Source organism: Stegostoma tigrinum, chromosome 15 (assembly GCF_030684315.1).
Source record: "Stegostoma tigrinum isolate sSteTig4 chromosome 15, sSteTig4.hap1, whole genome shotgun sequence".
NCBI classification, from domain to species: Eukaryota; Metazoa; Chordata; class Chondrichthyes; order Orectolobiformes; family Stegostomatidae; genus Stegostoma; species Stegostoma tigrinum.
Window position 1 is genome coordinate 30,230,429 of NC_081368.1, and position 15,764 is coordinate 30,246,192.

General features: G+C 40.3%; 1 protein-coding gene across 13 annotated transcripts in view; it reads right to left on the reverse strand.

The window, feature by feature from the left end:
• tenm1 (teneurin transmembrane protein 1) overlaps positions 1-15,764 on the reverse strand; it is a 2,164,854-nt gene that overhangs the window by 360,391 nt on the left and 1,788,699 nt on the right. The window contains exon 1 of one of the 13 annotated variants that reach the window (XM_048544395.2): positions 6,173-6,238. The exons of the other annotated variants lie outside the window; for them this stretch is intronic. The gene's annotated coding sequence lies outside the window, so the exon portion shown is untranslated. Of the gene's footprint in view, positions 1-6,172; positions 6,239-15,764 lie in introns of those variants that run through there. 13 annotated transcript variants of the gene reach the window in all.

Consider the following 15,764-nt stretch of genomic DNA (forward strand, 5'->3'; position numbering starts at 1 on the left):
AACATTCCTAGCCTCTGACCTGCTCTTGCAGCCACTGTGTTAATGTAGTGAATCCAGTTGAGTTTCTGCTCAATTATAAACCCCAGGATGTTGATAGTGGAGTTGCACTGATGGGAACACCATTAAATGCCAAGGAGCAGTAGTTAGATTGTCTCTTATCGGTGATGGTCACAGCCTGGCATTTGTGTGGCACAAGTGTTACTTGCCACTTGTCAGTTCAAACCTGGATACTGTCCAGATTTTGTTTCATTTGAATTTGGACTTCAGTATCTGAGGAGTCATGAATTGTGCTGAACACTGTGCAATCATCAGCAAACATCCCCACTTCTGACCTTATGATGGAGGAAAGGTCATTGATGAAGCAGCTGAGGATGTTTGGGCCGAGGACACTATCCTGAGGCACTCCTGCATGGATGTCTTGGAGCTGAGAAGATTGACCTCTAACACTCATGACCATCTTCCTATGTGTTAGGTATGACTCCAACCATCAGAATTTGCCTCTTGATAACAATTGACTCCTGTTTTGCTTGGGCTCCTTGATGCCACACTCGGTCAAATGTAGCCTTGATCTCAAGGGCTGTCACTCTCAACTCATCTCTGGGATTCAGCTCTTTTGTCCTTGCTTGAACCAAGGCTGTAATGAGATCAGGAGCTGAGAGGCCCTGGCAGAACTCAAACTGGAAGTCACTGAGCAGGTTATTTCTGAGCAGATGCTGCTTGATAGTACTGTTGATGATGCCTTCCATCACGTTACTGATGATTCAGAGTAGAATGATGGAACAGTAATTAGCTGAGTTGGATTTGTCCTGCTTTTTGTGTACAGTACATGCTTGGGCAATTTTCCACATTGTCGGTAGATACAGCTTCGTAACTGTACTGGAACAGTTTGGCTAGGGAAGCGGCATGTTTTTGGAGCACAAGTATTCAGTACTGTTGCCAGAATGTTGTCAGGGCCCGTAGCCTTTGGAGCATCTAATGTGTCCAACCATTTCTTGATATCACATGGAGTAAATCGAATTGGCTGAAGACTGGTATCTGTACTGCTAGGGACCATTGGAGAACACCGAGATGGATCATCCACTTGGCGCTTCTGGCTAAAGATGGCAGCGAAAGCTTCAGCCCTATCTTTTGCACTGGTTAGCTGGGCTCTTCCATCATTGAGGATGGGGATATTTGTAGAGCCTGCTCCTCTAGTGAGTTGTTTAACTATCCACCAGCATTCACGATTGGATGTGGCAGGGCTGCAGGGTATAGATCTGATCCATTGTTTGTTAGATCGCTTAGATCGGTCTGTCAGTTGCTGCTTATGCTGTTTGGTATGCAGGTAGTCCTCTTTGCTGGCTTCTCTAGGTTGATACCTCATCTTCAGGTATGTCTGGTGCTGCTCCTGACATGCTGTCCTGCATTCTCCATTGAACCAGGGTTGATCCCCTGGCTTGATGGTAATGGTTGAGTGGGGATATGCCAGGCCATGAGGTTACAGATTGTGCTGAAGTACAATCTTGCTGCGGTTGATGGCACACAGCGCCTCATCGATACCCAGTCTAGAGTTGCTAGATTTGTGCAAAGTCTCTCCCATTTAGTACAATGATAGTGTCACACAACACGATGGAGGTTGTTCTCAATGTGAAGGCAGGGCTTCGTCTCCATAAGGACTGTGCAGTGGTCACTCTTACTGATACTGTCATGGTCAGATGCAACTGCAGCTGGCAGGTTGGTAAGGATGAGGTCAAGTATGTTTCTGCCCCTTGCTGGTTTCCTCACAACCTTCCGCAGACCCAGTCTAGCAGCCATGTCCTTTGGGAGCAGACCAGCTTGATCAGTAGTACCGCTGCCGAGCCACTCTTGGTGGTGGACACTTAAATTCCCCCACACAGATTTTGTGACCTTGTCATCCTCAGTGCTTCCTCCAAGTGTTCAACTTGGAGGAGTACTGATTCATCAGCTGAGGGAGGGCAGTATGTGATAATCAGCAAGGGGTTTCCTTGCCCATGTTTAACCTGAAACCATGAGACTTCATGAGGTCCTGAGCCAATGTTGAGGACTCCTAGCACAACAACCTCTCGACTGTTTACCACTGTGCCGCCACCTCTGCTGGATCTGTCCTGCCAGTGAGACGGGGCATATCCAGGGATGGTGATGGTGGTGTCTGGAACATTGTCTATAAGGTATGATTCCACGAATATGACTACATCAGGCTGTTGCTTTACTAGCCTGTGAGGCAGCTCTCCCAATTTTGGCATTAACCCCCGGATGTTAGTGAGGAGGAATTTGCAGGGTTGACAGGGTTGTCTCTGCTGTTGTCTTTTTCTGGTGCTTAGGTTGATGCCAGGTGATTCATCCTGTTTCATTTATTTGAAACTTTGTAGCAATTGGTACAACTGAATGGCTCGCTCGGCCATTTCAGACAGTAATTGAGAGTCATGTGAGCCAGACCAGTTGAAGATGGCAGATTTCCTTCCTTCAAGAACAATAGTGAGCCAGATGGGTTTTTCCGACAATTGACAATTACTTCATGGTGATTAGCATATTCTTAATTCCAGATTTTAAAAAAATGCTATCAAATTCCACCATCTGCTGTGGCAGCAATGGAATACAGGTCCCCAGAAAATTAGCTGAGCTTCTACATTAATAGCCTATTGATAATGTCACTGGGCCCTCACTTGGACTTCACAGTTGTAGGAATATTGTCTCATCTCTGCTCAGTCATCACATAAGGACATGTGCAAAAGATTAGTTTCTCCAAAACATTTACAACTAATACAGCTACATTAAAAATATATTCAAAAGAATCCAGTTGGATTCCTTATGCACTAATTTGGTCTTTATTCTTTTCTATGTGTGATAACTTCAGAGCCTACTGCACCAATCATGTATAATTATCTACATTTTCAATGCATCATGTTTAGTTTTAGCCTAAATATAAAAAAGATCACAGTGTGGTGTTTACTGCCTGATGAAACAGGAGAATGTAGTCAGCAAATGCAATGTCTCCAATTAATTGCATCACTTTTAAGAAGTAATTGTTAGTCCTACGTTCTGTTAGCCTATTCATGTTGTGCATACCAGTACAAACTGAAATTGTAGGAAACCCGATTTCCACAGCGAAATTGACTTCTTTTACATAATGGAATAAAATACATTGACGTATTGGAGTGAAAGCCAGGCAAATACAGAATGGAGAAAAGATTAGAAGAATGTATTAATAGATGGGTGAAAAGATGCGTGGAGCATAAATAACTGCATGGGCCTCTTGGATCCAATTGTTGGCTTTTGCGTAATTTCTGGAATAAATGTTAGGCGAAAGCCGGAATTGTAGAATTTGCTATTATTTCGATTACATTCCAAGTTAGTGGTATGTAATCAAAAGAGGTTATTGAGGTTGTCTAATTGGACTAGCACACAGTAACCTGGCAGAATCCATTTCCAGTCTATTTTATTCTGGTAAATCAAAATTTACATCCCTGCTTTTAATACACAAGGAAAATGCACTTTAAAAGTCTAAAAATTCAGCCCAGAAATTTGATTGCACCCAAAAGAATGCTCATCTGTTCACAAAGTCAGAGGCTTCATATGACATTAATATGTTTTACTATTAATACTATTATTGATTGTGTTAATAGGCCACTTTAACAGTAAGCATTACCTGTGCTACCTAATTTCTATGCACCCTTTTGGAAGCTGAAGAAAATCATGGGCTGGCTTTACTATCTGGTTGTTGATGGGCTGGGAAGCAGAAAGGATGGCAAAATGGTGTGAGAAAACATTGGACAATGTGCTTGACAGCAGAGGTGGAAAATCTGTCAGATGTGTCACCTGACTAGGCCCCAGCTGATCCACTTTAAATGGTTAATTCATGGCCACTTCTTACCACTGTGAGCATTTTGCCCATGTTGTGTGGGAAGACTGTTTTATGAAACAGCAGACAATGGGATAAATCACCCATTTTGGGTTGTCTTTGGCAATCAGGAGGGACAAATGATGACAATGGCCACCCGAACAATAATGGTGCTGCTTAGCCACCATAAACTCCACTGCATGACATAAGATTAGTGAGGCCTGCCTACCTGGATCCAGCTAGGCCCAACTTGACTTGGACATCCTTGAGGGCTCCAGCATTGATATATTCTCATTCTCCATGTTTACCTCCATTAATGGTCAGTGTTGGCAATGACACAGCTGGATGTGCTGGTCCTTCTCGAGGGCAGATCCACCATCTTAATAGAGACGTCAGCCCTGGAGAAAGCCACTTGATCAGCTGTGGCTGGTTATATCCAGTGCACAGTGTGGTCTCCCCCAGTTTCCAGCCTTGAAGGAGCAACATCTGCTGTTTCCATCAGACTCAGTACCACATGACACTGATAATCCTTAAAGACAGCCTTTAGTGCGTAAAGGATCAGAGGCATGAAGAAATGCTACATAAGGGAAATATACTTCCAAGAGTTGAATTTACATTCCACTTTTTTTGGATGCTGCTTTCTAGGCTCTCCAAAGGAGGAGAAAGTCCTCCACCTAATATCTCAATAATGAGTGAGGCAGTTAAATGGTGATACTAAGAAAAATACCTTAGCTCCCAGTATAAAGCCTCACATTATATATTAACCCTCATCCCTTTCATCCTCATCTGATGCTGAAAATGCTGAGGCTCCTGTAACATTGCAGGAAGAGAATAGCCTTGCAGAAGATGCAACAATGTTTCATCAGACCATTCCAGCCCAGAGTCTGGCAGCATGCGTAAGTCAGAAGGCAAACTAGAGAAAAGGCAGCATATTAATGAGCATTGTCTAGGAGTTAGATTGGGGACATAAGACAACACAGACCATCAGAGGGCAAAGTCACAAATTAATTCCAATGAGAAGGATTCAGATGCTCACTTTCCAGGCCTCAGCTTACTGAAGAAAGCTGGTGGAAATACATAAAGTAAAGTTAAATATCTTTCAACAGTAATTTAGTGAACAAAGCAGGTTTGCTTCAACTTATGTAAGGACCATGTGCCAACTTTGGAGATCATTCTGTCAAAATGGAATGAATGATTCACTCCATGGTCACAATCGGAGGGCTCACCACCAGGCAGGCCCTGTTAACAGTTCCAACAGTACTACGATAGCAAGCCTTCATGACGTGGAAGCTCAGATGTTGTCATTTTAACTCTGAAGATCAACACTGACATGGGCTTCCAGACTGCCATGCGATTCCTGGACTCAGAGTTTGTACAGAAACCTTAATGGACACAGGCATACCGGAGAATGACATAATTCTCTCTCATGATGTTAGCTTGCCTGATCCCTGAACCCTGACTCTGTCCATGTCCATCTTTCTTTCTAATTATGTCGGGGGAGAGTAACAGATATACCAGAAACCACAGTTGGAGAAGCCCAGAATCCATGTAGCATTTCAAGGACCCTGGAACATTAGGAATAGGGAAAAGTGTGGTCATAAAGAGATTTAAATGGAATTGAGAAGAAAAACTGGACTGTTAAGACAAAATATTCTAGGACTCTGGAAAGAAAATGAAAATCCAAGGCGGGGCAGTGATCTGGAAAGGCAGGTGTGTCAACAGTGGGACTTTTGAGGAAGGAAAGACGCACATTATTTTTGAAAAATAAGCGAGTAGCAACTGGGCAGAGGGAATTATTTATAATTTCAGTAAATGTAATAACATGAAGTACTTACGAAATGAAGGGTACTAGTTCATGCATTTGTGTACTTTGAGAAAGGTGGTTATTAAAAAAAAAGTTTCCTTATATTCTTTCATGATTTACCCTCCCCCCTTATGAAACATAATTTGTCACATAAGTGTACATAGCCTTCTCCTTTCTGCTGGCATTCTTTCTGCCTTTCTTCGATCTGTCCACAAAACTATATCTCCCTCAATATTCATGCTTTTCCCTCAGTCCTACACTCATCCAGATCCCAATGTTCAGCCTTACCCTTACAGTGCCTATTATTCAGCTTAACTGCTTGCTTACTTGCTCTCGCACATCCAGTTGCTCCACTTCGTTCTCAAACCGAAATATTCAGCTGCCACCCTTCCTTGTATCTCCTTGCCCTCTCACAATGACTCTCCTATTTGCTTCCCAGTTTGGTTTGTTCATTCCCGAGATCATGACATTGCTCTGACAATGAAGCCTTCCAAGTTCAATTCCCTACTGTTCCTTTCCTTTCACGTTACCTTTCGTTTTCTGCTTATCTGTGGAGCCTCATTTTAGGCAGAACCTTCTCTTCAGTCAAACGCCTTTTTTTACATTTCAGATCTCCTTTCAGTTGTGCCCCATTTGCTTATACTGATCAAATTTGCTGCTGTTAACTCACGTGACAACACACTTATACATTATAGTGACCCCAGTCAGCTCTCTGTCTCTCCTTCAACAAATACAACAAGCAAGACTGTGATTTTTCATGATCTAGTCGTCATGGTGAAGCTACGGCTCTTATTTAGCATGCAATTGCACAAAGAAACAGCTTAGATGTGAAGGAGCCAAGTTAGCGAAAAAGTTTGCTCTCATTGGAGTTGCCTCTGAAAAATCCTCAGGTTTGTGAATGCACATATTTCCCATTTTTTAGCTAACAAGGTTAAACCTGTGAATATAATTCCAGTGGGCTGGGGTGTTATTGAATAGTCATAGAATTCCAATGAATATCGAAGAAGACCTCAAACATGAATATTAGGAAAGCCAACCAGCCAACTGAAAAGGTTCAGGACTTTGTAGAAAAATGTTCACCCAGTTTTGGGAAGCTTTTTTTTCCCCTAAAGTTCTCATGTCCAACCTTCTAAACGCTCTGTAGGGCCCTGGAAGATTCCTCACATTAGATCTAGCAACATCAGTGGAGAGAGAAAGAGAGTCGGTGTTTCAGAAAAGTGGAGTCAAATTGGCCAGAGGTGCCAAGCTTCTCCAATACTTCCTGTTTTTATGTCAGATCGCAGCACATGAGGAATTTGGCTGTTCTTAAATTTTTGAGCACTTTAGATAGGAAGTGAAGATCAGAGTTAGGGCAGAAATTGGCACATGGGTCAAGGCTTGACATTTTTAGGTTGGAGTAATGGTTATCATTTTTGAAAATTAGTGCAGTGTATAATACAATTGAGGTGAGTGTGTGGAAAGTTCACAATGTGGCTTTTTTTTTAAGAACTATTGTGCCATAATCTTCCACATCTGCTCATGTTAGCAAAGGGAAAAGGTAAATATGTGAAATTATATTGCACATCAGAACATCCAACACACTTAACAGCCAATTCAGTTTGACTTTTATGACTTTAGTCATTGGTGTGCTGCAAGAAAAGATGCAGCTAAATTGTAACCAGTGAAGTCCTGTAAAGCAGCATTACAGCATGTGAGCAGAGTATCTGTTTAAATGGTGTAGGTTGAGGGATGAATAGAAGCTTAAAGGCCAGAAGCATTCTATTCACTTCTTGAATTACTGCATTGGATGTTACATGTCTACTCTGAGAGGGAAATGAAGCCTTTACACAGTATCTCAACCAAAGATGGAACCTGCAACAGTGAAGGTTTCAACAAATTTCTTCACTTTAAGTTATCCCGGCATTTTGCAACCATTTCCCCAGCAATAATTTTCTGTCCCAATTTGGAGAACGTCTAGTGTCAGACCCAGCATGGAGCTCACCAATACAAATTTAAATATATAGAATTATAGAATCCCTACTGTGTAGAAGCAGGCCATTCAGCCCATCAGGTCCACAGTGACCCTCTGACAGCATCCAGCCCAGACTCTCACCCCACCCCCTCACCAACACCATCCCCAGAACTATGCATTTCTATTGGCTAATCCACCTAACCTAAATATCCTTGGACACTGTGGGCAATTTAGAATGGCCAATCCATCTGACCTGCACATCTTTGGACTATGGGAGGAAACTGGAGCACCAGGTGGAAACCACGTAAACACAGGGAGAATGTGTAAATTCCACACACGAGGCTGGAATCATATTTGGATCCCTGACGCTATGAGGTAGCAGTGCTAACCACTGAACCACCATGCTGTCCAGATATACTGATAAATGGGTATATTGCCAACAGGAAACTTTTACTTCTGGCATTCAGGCAAATCAAATGGCATGAACATATCAGAACATGAATGATGATATGTCCTGGAGCTATTTCCAGATTGAAAAATTACTTCCCAGGTATGCTGCCATTAGGGATTCACAGAATGCAAGCCAAAATCAAAAGGTATTGAAATAATTTGCTCAGCACTAATCAATAAGATTGTAAGTTGTGAATCTTTATGTAATTCTAAGAATACAATGAAAGGCATTTAGGTGAGACTAATCTGTGTTGAAGTGATTTATGTGGTTTGTTGAATCTATGTCATTTAAAACAGAGCCTTTTTTACTCTCCTGAACATGGTGGTGTACATTACATTTAGACATTTTTTACCTACACATAGAAAATTATTAATTAAAATTTTTGCAATAAATCCCTATATGAAAATACAAATAATTATTCTTGACATTATTAGATCACATGATGTTTGAAGGCTTTCAGTCTATTTGATCCTGCACTTCCAAAATATCAATCCATCATTGTTTCCTTATAGCTTTGAAGTTCGCTGAATGAAGAAAAGCATTTCAACATCTTCTTGATTGGTTGAAAAAAAGTGAGATGAGGAGACAGTTAACTCAGCAGAGTTTTAACCTTGCCCGCTGGCAGCCAGGAAGAGGAGGAGGAAGTATAGTATTTTATACTCATCAGGCCCTCTACACCCTCCCTGCCTTTCCACACAAACTTGGTTTGATATCTCATCCCGCAACAGAAAGCTCAATGTGAAGCAATAGTGCCTCACATGGAGATTTTTTTTGTGTCTTCCATATGTGAAATCTGTGCTCCTACTTCTCAGTTTAACACTAGCATGGATGGAAAAATATTTTTTAATTCTCTTTAGCTGTAGTCATATCCATCTGCTCTGGGATGAGAAACTCAATATATATATTTTACTTAAAAAAAAAAGCCGAAATGCTGGAAATGTGATATCATACATTTTGATTTGTTTCCCTGGGTCAATTGAAGACACATGCATTAAATTTAAACACTGGGTTTTGGTTCATGCAGTTGTGCAGACAAGCTATGGACCTTCAAAGTGGAATACACTTTTTGAGATCCTCTAAATTTTTTGCTGTTTTGCTGTTTGATAGTATTAATGGAGTTCTATGCCATTTTGTTGGTGTCGTTCTAATTGATAATGTCACCGTCATAGGTTCATAGAGATATACAGCACGGAAACCGACTCTTCAGTTCAACTCATCTACACCAACCAGATATCCTAAATTAATCTAATCCCATTTGCCAGCATTTGGCCCATGTCCCCCTAAGCCCTTCCTATTCATATACCTATCCAGATGCCTTTTAAATGTTGTAATTGTACCAGCATCCACCACTTCATCTGGCAGCTTATTCCATACACGCACCACCCTCTGCATGAAAAGGTTACCCTTTAGGTCCCTTTTAAACCTTTCCCCTTTCACCTTAAACCTATGCCCTCTAGTTTTGGAGTCCCCACCCCAGGGGAAAGACCATAAGGCCATAAGACATAGGAGTGGAAATAAGGCCATTCGGCCCATCACGTCCACTCTGCCATTTAAATCCTGGCTGATGGGCATTTCAACTCCACTTCCCTGCACTCTCCCAATAGCCCTTGATTCCTTCTGAGATCAAGGATTTGTTGATCTCTGCCTTGAAGGCATCCAACATCCCAGCCTCCACAGCACTGTGCGGCGATGAATTTCACAAGCCCACCACTCTCTGGCTGAAGAAATGTCGTCTCATTTCAGTTTTAAATTTACCTCCTCTAATTTTAAGGCTGTGCCCACGGGTCCTAGTCTCCCCGCCCAACGGAAACAACTTCCTAGCATCCACCCCTTCTAAACCATACATTATCTTGTAAGTTTCTATTAGATTTCCCCTCAACCTTCTAAACTCTAATGAGTACAATCCCAGGATCCTCAGCCGTTCATCATATGTTAAACCTACCATTCCAGGGATCATCCTGGAATGTGTGAATCTCCGCTGGACACGCTCTAGGGCTAGTATGTCCTTCCTGAGGTGTGGGGCCCAAAATTGGACACAGTATTCTAAATGGGGCCTAACTAGAGCCTTATAAAGCCTCAGAAGCACATCGCTGCCTTTATATTCCAACCCTCTTGGCTTTTCAACTTATCCATGCTCCTCATGATTTTATAAACCTCTATAAGGTCACCCCTCAGCCTCTGATGCTCCAGAGAAAATAATTTCAGCATATTCAGCCTCTCCCTATTAATGAAACCCTCCAATCCTGGCTACATCCTTGTAAATATTTTCTGAACACTTTTAAGTTTAACAACATCCTTCCAACAGTGAAGATGTAACTGATTTTGCTCTCACAATAAAGCATGCACACAAGGAACCATAGTACACAAAGGACCAGAGCCATCTCTGTCCAGACAGTGTGGAGGAAGGCCATTCAGTGCATCGTCCCTCCAAAGAGTCTCCCACCCAGACCCACCCCCTACCCCATTCCTGTAAACTTGCATTTCCCATGGTTAATCCACCTAACCTACACACTCCTAGTCACTATGGGCAATTTAGCATGGCCAATCCACCTAACCTGCATATCTCTGGACTGTGGGAGGAAACTCAAGCGCCAAGAGCAAACATATAAACTCCACACAGACAGTCTCCAGAGATTGGGACCAAACCTTGGGTCCTGGGGCTGTGAGGCAGCAATGTTAATCATGGAGCCATTGCGCTTCCCCATGTATATCTTGTCACCATTCCACAGGCATTGAGGAGGGTGAGACGACAAGCTTCCATGATGTAGCATAGCCAGTGTGGATTTCGAAACCTTGTTTTTGGCTTTATTGTGTCCCTCACTTTAGTCTAATAGCCAACTAACTAACTTCCCTTCGCTATCCACACACAACAAACACTTCAAGAATATCACTTTGCAAACTCGAGGTAATCAGGAAGATTCAGCATGGTTTTCTGTAAGGAAAATCATGGTTACCCAATTTATTGAAGTTATTCAAGGGACTTCGATTTTCAGAAGGCATTTGACAAACTTATCATGCAAAGTAGAAGCTCCTGCTGTAAGGATGACTTTATTAGCATTGATAGAATACTGGCTGGTGGCAGAAAACAGAATATAAAATAAATGGGTCTTTTTCTGATTGGCAGAATGTGACAAGAGGAGCCCTGAAGAGACAGTGCTGAGGCTTCGGGCTTTTAAAATTTACATCAATGACTTAGCTAAGAGAAGCGAAGGCATGGCCATTAAACTTACATATGACTCAATTGAAGGTAGGAATATATCTTGCAAAGAGAACACAAAGAGATCATGTATGCATATTGATAGGTTTAGTGACTAGGCAAAAATCTGCCAGAGGGAATATAATGCTGAAAATAGAAAGTTATTCTCTGGCAGGAAAAGTTTGAAATACAGATTATTACTCAAATAGAAATTTACAGAATTCTGAGGTACTTTGGGATCTGTGTGTAATAGTATTATAGAATCAAACAGTTAGTTTGCAGTTACAGTTCATAACCAAGAAGGCTAATAGATTGTTATCCTGTATTTCAGGAGGAATTGAACATAAAAGAAAGGATTTTACACTTCAGTTACACAGGGCATCCATAAGACTCTGTGCATTTAATAGTTTTTTTTTGCTTCTCCATACTTTGTAGATACCCTGTGGCTGACCTCAGCATTATTTGTGAGCAACTGAGTATTTGAGATGAGCAATTTTGTTATCATTAATTAACGAAGATTGCAGTTGCATGAGAGATGGTTCAAGGGATATTTACCAGATTGAGAATGGAATGAGCAGGTTGCTTTACGAGGAAAGTTTTACAGGCTGGGCTTGTTCCCCAACGGAGTTGAGAAAAGTGAGTGGTGATTTGATTATAATATGTAAGACCCTGAACTGTCTTGACAAGATGGATAGGATGTTTCCTCCTGTGGGTAAACCCAAAACCGGGGGTCACTGTTTAAAAAGTAGCACTGTTCTATTAGTACGGAGATTTTTTTTCTTAGAAGGTTATGAGACTTGGAACTCTCTTCCTCAGAAGACAGTGAAAGCAAAGTCATTCAGTAATTTTGAAGGCAGAAGGAGATAGATTCTTGTTAGGCATTGAAACCAAAGGCTTACTGGGGTAAATAGGAATGATAAACTGATCACACATTTTGCTTTTAATTAGCAGTGCAGGCTTAAAGTGCCAAATGGACCATTTCTGCTTTTAATTTGCATGTTTGAGTATTCTTATCATAATAGAAGCTCAGTGAGACAGTCAACTTAAAATAGTTGTTACTGATGTTTCTTCTTGCTGTACTAATATTTCTATAATATTTTATTTCCAGTTTCCCTGTTTAGGGTTCAGATCTAAATATCACATTTGAACAGGTAAAAGTGGATCTTGATTTTAGCCAGGCGTTGGTTGAATAGTGGCAGATCGTGTATAACGATGTAATTGTCTGGAAGGGTTAATAGTAGGAGTGTGTTAAGAACCACCAGCTATGATGACACATAGACTTGACGGAGGAACTGCTTATGATGTCAAAGAAATGAGAACTAACATCAAGATCCTCCTCATAAACTCTCCCATAATGTCTGTTATGTCACCATACTCTGTAACTAGTTGCTAACGTGCAATAAAATGTCTTCTTCAATGCAAGATCTTCTTTTATTTAAATGTGACAGTGATTTTTCTCTACTGTACAAGACCAATTAGGCTCTGTATATCCCTACCCATAAACAGGATGGTGTCATCAAACCAGCAGAAAGTGAGGTTCAGGCTCAGTATATCTTCATATACAATAGCAGCACTTTTGCAACCTTTTCAAAATTCTTGCCAAGAGACCCCAGGCCATTTTGGGAGCTGCTCCTCATTTCAGATTTGTAGAAAGTTTGCAGGATGCTCCAACACTGAATTATATATCACAATTTAGAACATTGAAGCAGAAATTCAACAACTTACAGAAAACAAAGCTTAAACAAAACACCCATGTTCCTCCTGGGTCCACAAGAGTCATTAAAAGAAACAAAATATACTTCTGTTCCAAATTTTTTTCAACAGTCACGTTAAGAATTGCTAGTTCAGCCATACAATTGTTGGGGTTAATGGGTAGACAAAAGATGCTTTGGAGTCCATCTTCAAAGCAGTTTCCACCTAAGTAGTTTGAGGCCTCAAACACACGGCAGCAGGTGGAATGGTGCTCTGGAAGTATTAATTGGAACTGCAGTCTCAAAAGGAATAATAAGCAAATCAAATGGGAATGTTAAGGATTGATATATGGTTCACAATATATTAATGCATTTCAAGTGTCCTTACAATATGTTCTCTTAGCGCATTTCAAGTACCCTTACAATATATTTTCCTAATGCATTTCAAGTGTCCTTATAATTAAAAGGCTTCGTTTATCAGAAGTCACTATCAAAACATTATTATGTATAGTGGGCGGAAATAGAACAAAATAAGGCTTCCTATTAGGAAATGTCTCAAGCATTTTTTCCCACCTTCATCTCAAATACTCAGTTGCGCACAAATAATGCTGAGGTCAGCCACAGGGTAGCTACAAAGTATGGAGAAGCAAAAAAAAATATTAAATGCACTGATAACAAAGTGTGGAGCTGGATGAACACAGCAGGCCAAGCAGCATCTCAGGAGCACAAAAGCTGACGTTTCGGGCCTTGACCCTTCTGAGATGCTGCTTGGCCTGCTGTGTTCATCCAGCTTCACACTTTATTATCTTGGATTCTCCAGCATCTGCAGTTCCCATTATCACTATTAAATGCACTGAGTCTGTTTTTTCTAACAACCTAAACATAACACTTATTAGTATGACTTTTATTTAAATTACAGAACTTCAGTTTTTGAGGCAGATGAGCAGCCACAGGTAAGAGTTCAAAAAAAATCATCTGTTCAAAAGAATCCAAAAAATATTTTAAGTGTATATCAAAGGCTGTGCTATTTGAGGAAGAGCAACCACACTCTACAGATGCCACTTCCATGGTCTCTGGAGAATAGAAGCCACTGAATTGCAAGCTGAAACTGATCACCTGCATGTTTATACGTGTCCTTACATCCGCAGTTCCATTCTTAATAAGATATTTATCTGACACTTTTCTAGAATTGGTAATTGAAACAAAATGCGTTTGATGGTCGTAATATTTGTGCATATGGAAAATAAAATCTCTTTACACTCAAGTCCCACTTCAGAGTAGTTAATTTTATTCATATAAGTCAGAGAGCTATTTACGAAAGGATCATCAGCCTCCCTCTGCAACTTTTTCAGCGGTGTATCTGTCATTTTTCATGTGACAGATGATGTTCAATTTGTCTACCCATATGTTCTTGGGCATATTGAAATGATAATTCAAGTGAAAAAAAAGTTTCTTATTCCACAAATTTGAATGGCATAACCAATGATATGCCACATATAATTTCTACCTTTCATGCTGAAGTTGTGTCCCAATATTTGGAGCACATTCATTCATTATATACTTATAGCCCCCATAGTTAACAACCTTATACATTAACATCACTTATGAAAACTAATTTCCTTCTAGAATGAAGCACATTTAGTTTGGCTAGTATTTTTTCAGAGTTTACCCCCAATTCGTGAAAACATGCTTGTTGCTCTTTTCTGAAACTGCTTCAATTTATCAAAACTATTTTGCAATCACAGGACTATAAATCATTTTGTGACTTTGCTCAGATTTGAGGCCTGCAATTTGCAGCCTGCCCTCCTTATTTTCATATAAATAAAGTCCATGCCTCATTTTCATGTCATGCTAAAAATCCTCTCAGCATTTTAAACACCTGGATTACAAGTCTTTTAGCATTCCTTTGTCAAATGTAAACACATTTTATGAATCCTCACTCTATAATTTAGAATCGTATCAATTATTACTGAACCTTTTCTAAATCATGAAATGTCCCTGGAAGATTTGACGTATAAGATTGTAAAAAAAAGTTCAAATATTGTTTAGCAAATTTAATATAATCATTTTTGACTTTTGGATTAATGAAAAGCAATTCCACTCACTCATCATACAAATCAACCTCATTTACTAAAACTTTATGTGAGCAATGAAATATACACTTTTTTCTCACAATTATGTTTCACTATTTGCATCATTATTGAGCATTTGGAATTTTTCTTTAAACTTCTCCTCATTGCTAATCACCATAGGCCATTTTTGCTTCTAGTAACAAGCAGATGAAGGCACACTGTGCTGCCTTTCCAGTATGATGTTTCTTCTTTATTTATCGATTTACTTGAATTGAATTTGATAACTAGGAAGGATGCATGAGCAGCCAGATTTACTGAGAACCATTTTAAAACCCACAAAAATATGATATTTTACAATCAGCCTCAAAAAATTTTCACTAGCCTTCATTAAAAGACCTGCTGTAGAATTGAAGTTTATAGATTGCAATCTGTTTTAGAGGTAAATAAATAATGCGATTGTGCCTTTTGCAGCTGCCAATGAGTAAAATTGACATAAAATGACTGCCAAGCGTTTTAGCCGACATAAGACGGACAAGAAGGGAATTAGTAACTACGTGCAGCAGGCTTTCACAACAGGGCTTGTGGTCTCCACACTGGCTAAGATAATGAAAGGTCCTATGGGAGTCATAAATGATGTTGATGTGAAGAAACATCAGGGAATTTAATCAGACTTCTGTTAACAGACAGGCCTAAACACATAAGCATTTTGACAAAGAATGCCCTTGAAAAGATAAGAGATATGTGGGCACTAACTATAGTCT